We start from the raw sequence: 8831 nt of genomic DNA, 5'->3' as shown, positions 1-8831 counted from the left end.
ACTCGACTCGAGGAGTGAACTAAACTCGAGGAGAAACGTAGAGTCGGCACGAGGAGTAGCTTGTCGACTCGTGGGCTCGGTACTCGACTCGAGGAGTGAACTCAACTCGAGGAGAAACGTAGAGTCGGCACGAGGAGTAGCTTGTCGACTCGTGGGCTCGGTACTCGACTCGAGGAGTGAACTCAACTCGAGGAGAAACGTAGAGTCGGCACGAGGAGTAACTTGTCGACTCGTGGGCTCGGTACTCGACTCGAGGAGTGAACTCAACTCGAGGAGAAACCTAGAGTCGGCACGAGGAGTAGTTTGTCGACTCCTGGACTAGGTACTCGACTCGAGGAGTGAACTCAACTCGAGAAGAAACATACAGTCGGCACGAGGAGTATCTCATCGACTCGTGGACTCGGTACTCGACTCGAGGAGTGAACTCAACTCGTGGAGAAACGTAGAGTCGGCACGAGGAGTAGCTTTTCGACTCGTGGGCTCGGTACTCGACTCGAGGAGTGAACTCAACTCGAGGAGAAACGTAGAGTCAGCACGAGGCGTAGCTTGTCGACTCGTGGACTCGGTACTCGACTCGAGGAGTGAACTCAACTCGAGGAGAAACGTAGAGTCGGCACGAGGAGTAGCTTGTCGACTCGTGGGCTCGGTACTCGACTCGAGGAGTAGCTTGTCGACTCGTGGGCTCGGTGCTCGACTCGAGGAGTGAACTCTACTCGAGGAGAAATGTAGAGTCGGCACGAGGAGTAGCTTGTCGACTCGTGGACTCGGTACTCGACTCGAGGAGTGAACTCAACTCGAGGAGAAACGTAGAGTTGACACGAGGAGTAGCTTGTCGACTCGTGGGCTCGGTACTCGACTCGAGGAGTGAACTCAACTCCAGGAGAAACGTAGAGTCGGCACGAGGAGTAGCTTGTCGATTCGTGGACTCGGTACTCGACTCGAGGAGTGAACTCAACTCGAGGAGAAACGTAGAGTCGGCACGAGGAGTAGCTTTTCGACTCGTGGGCTCGGTACTCGACTTGAGGAGTGAACTCAACTCCAGGAGAAACGTAGAGTCGGCACGAGGAGTAGCTTGTCGACTCGTGGGCTCTGTACTCGACTCGAGGAGTGAACTAAACTCGAGGAGAAACGTAGAGTCGGCACGAGGAGTAGCTTGTCGACTCGTGGGCTCGGTACTCGACTCGAGGAGTGAACTCAACTCGAGAAGAAACGTAGAGTTGGCACGAGGAGTAGCTTGTCGACTCGTGGACTCGGTACTCGACTCGAGGAGTGAACTCAACTCGTGGAGAAACGTAGAGTCGGCACGAGGAGTAGCTTGTCGACTCGTGGGCTCGGTACTCGACTCGAGGAGTGAACTCAACTCGAGGAGAAACGTAGAGTCAGCACGAGGAGCTTGTCGACTCGTGGGCTCGGTACTCGACTTGAGGAGTGAACTCAACTCCAGGAGAAACGTAGAGTCAGCACGAGGAATAGCTTGTCGACTCATGGACTCGGTACTCGACTCGAGGAGTGAACTCAACTCGAGGAGAAACGTAGAGTCGGCACGAGGAGTAGCTTGTCGACTCGTGGACTCGGTACTCGACTCGAGGAGTGAACTCAACTCGAGGAGAAACGTAGAGTCGGCACGAGGAGTAGCTTGTCGACTCGTGGGCTCTGTACTCGACTCGAGGAGTGAACTAAACTCGAGGAGAAACGTAGAGTCGGCACGAGGAGTAGCTTGTCGACTCGTGGGCTCGGTACTCGACTCGAGGAGTGAACTCAACTCGAGGAGAAACGTAGAGTCGGCACGAGGAGTAACTTGTCGACTCGTGGGCTCGGTACTCGACTCGAGGAGTGAACTCAACTCGAGGAGAAACATAGAGTCGGCACGAGGAGTAGCTTGTCGACTCCTAGACTCGGTACTCGACTCGAGGAGTGAACTCAACTCGAGAAGAAACATACAGTCGGCACGAGGAGTATCTCGTCGACTCGTGGACTCGGTACTCGACTCGAGGAGTGAACTCAACTCGTGGAGAAACGTAGAGTCGGCACGAGGAGTAGCTTGTCGACTCGTGGGCTCGGTACTCGACTCGAGGAGTGAACTCAACTCGAGGAGAAACGTAGAGTCAGCACGAGGCGTAGCTTGTCGACTCGTGGACTCGGTACTCGACTCGAGGAGTGAACTCAACTCGAGGAGAAACGTAGAGTCGGCACGAGGAGTAGCTTGTCGACTCGTGGGCTCGTTACTCGACTCGAGGAGTAGCTTGTCGACTCGTGGGCTCGGTGCTCGACTCGAGGAGTGAACTCTACTCGAGGAGAAATGTAGAGTCGGCACGAGGAGTAGCTTGTCGACTCGTGGACTCGGTACTCGACTCGAGGAGTGAACTCAACTCGAGGAGAAACGTAGAGTTGACACGAGGAGAAGCTTGTCGACTCGTGGGATCGGTACTCGACTCGAGGAGTGAACTCAACTCCAGGAGAAACGTAGAGTCGGCACGAGGAGTAGCTTGTCGACTCGTGGACTCGGTACTCGACTCGAGGAGTGAACTCAACTCGAGGAGAAACGTAGAGTCGGCACGAGGAGTAGCTTGTCGACTCGTGGGCTCGGTACTCGACTTGAGGAGTGAACTCAACTCCAGGAGAAACGTAGAGTCAGCACGAGGAGTAGCTTGTCGACTCATGGACTCGGTACTCGACTCGAGGACTGAACTCGACTCGAGGAGAAACGTAGAGTCGGCACGAGGAGTAGCTTGTCGACTCATGGACTCGGTACTCGACTCGAGGAGTGAACTCAACTCGAGGAGAAACGTAGAGTCGGCACGAGGAGTAGCTTGTCGACTCGTGGGCTCTGTACTCGACTCGAGGAGTGAACTAAACTCGAGGAGAAACGTAGAGTCAGCACGAGGAGTAGCTTGTCGACTCGTGGGCTCGGTACTCGACTCGAGGAGTGAACTCAACTCGAGAAGAAACGTAGAGTTGGCACGAGGAGTAGCTTGTCGACTCGTGGACTCGGTACTCGACTCGAGGAGTGAACTCAACTCGTGGAGAAACGTAGAGTCGGCACGAGGAGTAGGTTGTCGACTCGTGGGCTCGGTACTCGACTCGAGGAGTGAACTCAACTCGAGGAGAAACGTAGAGTCAGCACGAGGAGTAGCTTGTCGACTCGTGGACTTGGTACTCGACTCGAGGAGTGAACTCAACTCGAGGAGAAACATAGAGTCGGCACGAGGAGTAGCTTGTCGACTCGTGGGCTCGGTACTCGACTCGAGGAGTAGCTTGTCGACTCGTGGGCTCGGTACTCGACTCGAGGAGTGAACTCAACTTGAGGAGAAATGTAGAGTCGGCACGAGGAGTAGCTTGTCGACTCATGGACTCGGTACTCGACTCGATGAGTGAACCCAAATCGAGGAGAAATGTAGAGTCGGCACGAGGAGTAGCTTGTCGACTCGTGGGCTCGGTACTAGACACGAGGAGTGAACTCAACTCGAGGAGAAATGTAGAGTCCGCACGACGAGTAGCTTGTCGACTCATGGACTCAGTACTCGACTCGAGGAGTGAACTCAACTCCAGGAGAAACGTAGAGTCGGCACGAGGAGTAGCTTGTCGACTCGTGGACTAGGTACTCGACTCGAGGAGTTAACTCAACTCGAGGAGAAACGTAGAGTCGGCACGAGGAGTAGCTTGTCGACTCGTGGACTCGGTACTAGACACGAGGAGTGAACTCAACTCGAGGAGAAACGTAGAGTCGGCACGAGGAGTAGCTTGTCGACTCGTGGGCTCGGTACTCGACTCGAGGAGTGAACTCAACTCCAGGAGAAACGTAGAGTCGGCACGAGGAGTAGCTTGTCGACTCGTGGACTCGGTACTCGACTCGAGGAGTGAACTCAACTCGAGGAGAAACGTAGAGTCGGCACGAGGAGTAGCTTGTCGACTCGTGGAGTCGGTACTAGACACGAGGAGTGAACTCAACTCGAGGAGAAATGTAGAGTCCGCACGACGAGTAGCTTGTCGACTCGTGGGCCCAATACTCGACTCAAGGAGTGAACTCAACTCGAGGAGAAATGTAGAGTCGGCAGGAGGAGTAGCTTGTCGACTCGTGGACTCGGTACTCGACTCGAGGAGTGAACTCAACTCGAGGAGAAACGTAGAGTCGGCACGAGGAGTAACTTGTCGACTCGTGGGCTCGGTACTCGACTCGAGGAGTGAACTCAACTCGAGGAGAAACATAGAGTCGGCACGAGGAGTAGCTTGTCGACTCGTGGACTCGGTACTCGACTCGAGGAGTGAACTCAACTCCAGGAGAAACGTAGAGTCGGCACGAGGAGTAGCTTGTCGACTCGTGGACTCGGTACTCGACTCGAGGAGTTAACTCAACTCGAGGAGAAACGTAGAGTCGGCACGAGGAGTAGCTTGTCGACTCGTGGACTCGGTACTAGACACGAGGAGTGAACTCAACTCGAGGAGAAACGTAGAGTCGGCACGAGGAGTAGCTTGTCGACTCGTGGGCTCGGTACTCGACTCGAGGAGTGAACTCAACTCCAGGAGAAACGTAGAGTCGGCACGAGGAGTAGCTTGTCGACTCGTGGACTCGGTACTCGACTCGAGGAGTGAACTTAACTCGAGGAGAACGTAGAGTCGGCACGAGGAGTAGCTTGTCGACTCGTGGAGTCGGTACTAGACACGAGGAGTGAACTCAACTCGAGGAGAAATGTAGAGTCCGCACGACGAGTAGCTTGTCGACTCGTGGGCCCAATACTCGACTCGAGGAGTGAACTCAACTCGAGGAGAAATGTAGAGTCGGCACGAGGAGTAGCTTGTCGACTCGTGGACTCGGTACTCGACTCGAGGAGTGAACTCAACTCGAGGAGAAACGTAGAGTCGGCACAAGGAGTAACTTGTCGACTCGTGGGCTCGGTACTCGACTCGAGGAGTGAACTCAACTCGAGGAGAAACATAGAGTCGGCACGAGGAGTAGCTTGTCGACTCGTGGACTCGGTACTCGACTCGAGGAGTGAACTCAACTCGAGAAGAAACGTACAGTCGGCACGAGGAGTAGCTCGTCGACTCGTGGACTCGGTACTCGACTCGAGGAGTGAACTCAACTCGTGGAGAAACGTAGAGTCGGCACGAGGAGTAGCTTGTCGACTCGTGGGCTCGGTACTCGACTCGAGGAGTGAACTCAACTCGACGAGAAACGTAGAGTCAGCACGAGGAGTAGCTTGTCGACTCGTGGACTCGGTACTCGACTCGAGGAGTGAACTCAACTCGAGGAGAAACGTAGAGTCGGCACGAGGAGTAGCTTGTCGACTCGTGGGCTCGGTACTCGACTCGAGGAGTAGCTTGTCGACTCGTGGGCTCGGTACTCGACTCGAGGAGTGAACTCTACTTGAGGAGAAATGTAGAGTCGGCACGAGGAGTAGCTTGTCGACTCGTGGACTCGGTACTCGACTCGAGGAATGAACTCAACTCGAGGAGAAACGTAGAGTCGGCACGAGGAGTAGCTTGTCAACTCGTGGGCTCGGTACTCGACTCGAGGAGTGAACTCAACTCCAGGAGAAACGTAGAGTCGGCACGAGGAGTAGCTTGTCGACTCGTGGACTCGGTACTCGACTCGAGGAGTGAACTCAACTCGAGGAGAAACGTAGAGTCGGCACGAGGAGTAGCTTGTCAACTCGTGGGCTCGGTACTCGACTTGAGGAGTGAACTCAACTCCAGGAGAAACGTAGAGTCAGCACGAGGAGTAGCTTGTCGACTCATGGACTCGGTACTCGACTCGAGGAGTGAACTCAACTCGAGGAGAAACGTAGAGTCGGCACGGGGAGTAGCTTGTCGACTCGTGGATTCGGTACTCGACTCGAGGAGTGAACTCAACTCGAGGAGAAACGTAGAGTCGGCACGAGGAGTAGCTTGTCGACTCGTGGGCTCTGTACTCGACTCGAGGAGTGAACTAAACTCGAGGAGAAACGTAGAGTCGGCACGAGGAGTAGCTTGTCGACTCGTGGGCTCGGTACTCGACTCGAGGAGTGAACTCAACTCGAGAAGAAACGTAGAGTTGGCACGACGAGTAGCTTGTCGACTCGTGGACTCGGTACTCGACTCGAGGAGTGAACTCAACTCGTGGAGAAACGTAGAGTCGGCATGAGGAGTAGCTTGTCGACTCGTGGGCTCGGTACTCGACTCGAGGAGTGAACTCAACTCGAGGAGAAACGTAGAGTCAGCACGAGGAGTAGCTTGTCGACTCGTGGACTTGGTACTCGACTCGAGGAGTGAACTCAACTCGAGGAGAAACGTAGAGTCGGCACGAGGAGTAGCTTGTCGACTCGTGGGCTCGGTACTCGACTCGAGGAGTAGCTTGTCGACTCGTGGGCTCGGTACTCGACTCGAGGAGTGAACTCAACTCGAGGAGAAATGTAGAGTTGGCACGAGGAGTAGCTTGTCGACTCAAGGACTCGGTACTCGACTCGATGAGTGAACCCAACTCGAGGAGAAACGTAGAGTCGGCACGAGGAGTAGCTTGTCGACTCGTGGGCTCGGTACTAGACACGAGGAGTGAACTCAACTCGAGGAGAAATGTAGAGTCCGCACGACGAGTAGCTTGTCGACTCATGGACTCGGTACTCGACTCGAGGAGTGAACTCAACTCCAGGAGAAACGTAGAGTCGGCACGAGGAGTAGCTTGTCGACTCGTGGACTCGGTACTCGACTCGAGGAGTTAACTCAACTCGAGGAGAAACGTAGAGTCGGCACGAGGAGTAGCTTGTCGACTCGTGGACTCGGTACTAGACACGAGGAGTGAACTCAACTCGAGGAGAAATGTAGAGTCCGCACGACGAGTAGCTTGTCGACTCGTGGGCTCAATACTCAACTCGAGGAGTGAACTCAACTCGAGTAGAAATGTTTAGTCGGCACGAGGAGTAGCTTGTCGACTCGTGGACTCGGTACTCGACTCGAGGAGTGAACTCAACTCGAGGAGAAACGTAGAGTCGGCACGAGGAGTAGCTTGTCAACTCGTGGGCTCGGTACTCGACTTGAGGAGTGAACTCAACTCCAGGAGAAACGTAGAGTCAGCACGAGGAGTAGCTGGTCGACTCATGGACTCGGTACTCGACTCGAGGAGTGAACTCAACTCGAGGAGAAACGTAGAGTCGGCACGAGGAGTAGCTTGTCGACTCGTGGACTCGGTACTCGACTCGAGGAGTGAACTCAACTCGAGGAGAAACGTAGAGTCGGCACGAGGAGTACCTTGTCGACTCGTGGGCTCTGTACTCGACTCGAGGAGTGAACTAAACTCGAGGAGAAACGTAGAGTCGGCACGAGGAGTAGCTTGTCGACTCGTGGGCTCGGTACTCGACTCGAGGAGTGAACTCAACTCGAGAAGAAACGTAGAGTTGGCACGAGGAGTAGCTTGTCGACTCGTGGACTCGGTACTCGACTCGAGGAGTCAACTCAACTCGTGGAGAAACGTAGAGTCGGCACGAGGAGTAGCTTGTCGACTCGTGGGCTCGGTACTCGACTCGAGGAGTGAACTCAACTCGAGGAGAAACGTAGAGTCAGCACGAGGAGTAGCTTGTCGACTCGTGGACTTGGTACTCGACTCGAGGAGTGAACTCAACTCGAGGAGAAACGTAGAGTCGGCACGAGGAGTAGCTTGTCGACTCGTGGGCTCGGTACTCGACTCGAGGAGTAGCTTGTCGACTCGTGGGCTCGGTACTCGACTCGAGGAGTGAACTCAACTCGAGGAGAAATGTAGAGTTGGCACGAAGAGTAGCTTGTCGACTCAAGGACTCGGTACTCGACTCGATGAGTGAACCCAACTCGAGGAGAAACGTAGAGTCGGCACGAGGAGTAGCTTGTCGACTCGTGGGCTCGGTACTAGACACGAGAAGTGAACTCAACTCGAGGAGAAATGTAGAGTCCGCACGACGAGTAGCTTGTCGACTCATGGACGCGGTACTCGACTCGAGGAGTGAACTCAACTCGAGGAGAAACGTAGAGTCGGCACGAGGAGTAGCTTGTCGACTCGTGGACTCGGTACTCGACTCGAGGAGTTAACTCAACTCGAGGAGAAACGTAGAGTCGGCACGAGGAGTAGCTTGTCGACTCGTGGACTCGGTACTAGACACGAGGAGTAAACTCAACTCGAGGAGAAATGTAGAGTCCGCACGACGAGTAGCTTGTCGACTCGTGGGCTCAATACTCGACTCGAGGAGTGAACTCAACTCGAGTAGAAATGTTTAGTCGGCACGAGGAGTAGCTTGTCGACTCGTGGACTCGGTACTCGACTCGAGGAGTAAACTCAACTCGAGGAGAAACGTAGAGTCGGCACGAGGAGTAACTTGTCGACTCGTGGGCTCGGTACTCGACTCGAGGATTGAACTCAACTCAAGGAGAAACATAGAGTCGGCACGAGGAGTAGCTTGTCGACTCGTGGACTCGGTACTCGACTCGAGGAGTGAACTCAACTCGAGAAGAAACGTAGAGTTGGCACGAGGAGTAGCTTGTCGACTCGTGGACTCGTTACTCGACACGAGGAGTGAACTCAACTCGTGGAGAAACGTAGAGTCGGCACGAGGAGTAGCTTGTCGACTCGTGGGCTCGGTACTCGACTCGAGGAGTGAACTCAACTCGAGGAGAAACTTAGAGTCAGCACGAGGAGTAGCTTGTCGACTCGTGGACTTGGTACTCGACTCGAGGAGTGAACTCAACTCGAGGAGAAACGTAGAGTCGGCACGAGGAGTAGCTTGTCGACTCGTGGGCTCGGTACTCGACTCGAGGAGTAGCTTGTCGACTCGTGGGCTCGGTACTCGACTCGAGGAGTGAACTCAACTCGAGGAGAAATGTAGAGTCGGCAC

This window comes from Urtica dioica, chromosome 4 (assembly GCF_054948205.1).
Source record: "Urtica dioica subsp. dioica isolate 48M chromosome 4, U.dioica_male_clone48M_v1_H2, whole genome shotgun sequence".
Classification (NCBI taxonomy): Eukaryota; Viridiplantae; Streptophyta; class Magnoliopsida; order Rosales; family Urticaceae; genus Urtica; species Urtica dioica.
The sequence above is the reverse complement of the archived record's forward strand: the minus strand, read 5'-3'. Positions refer to the sequence as shown.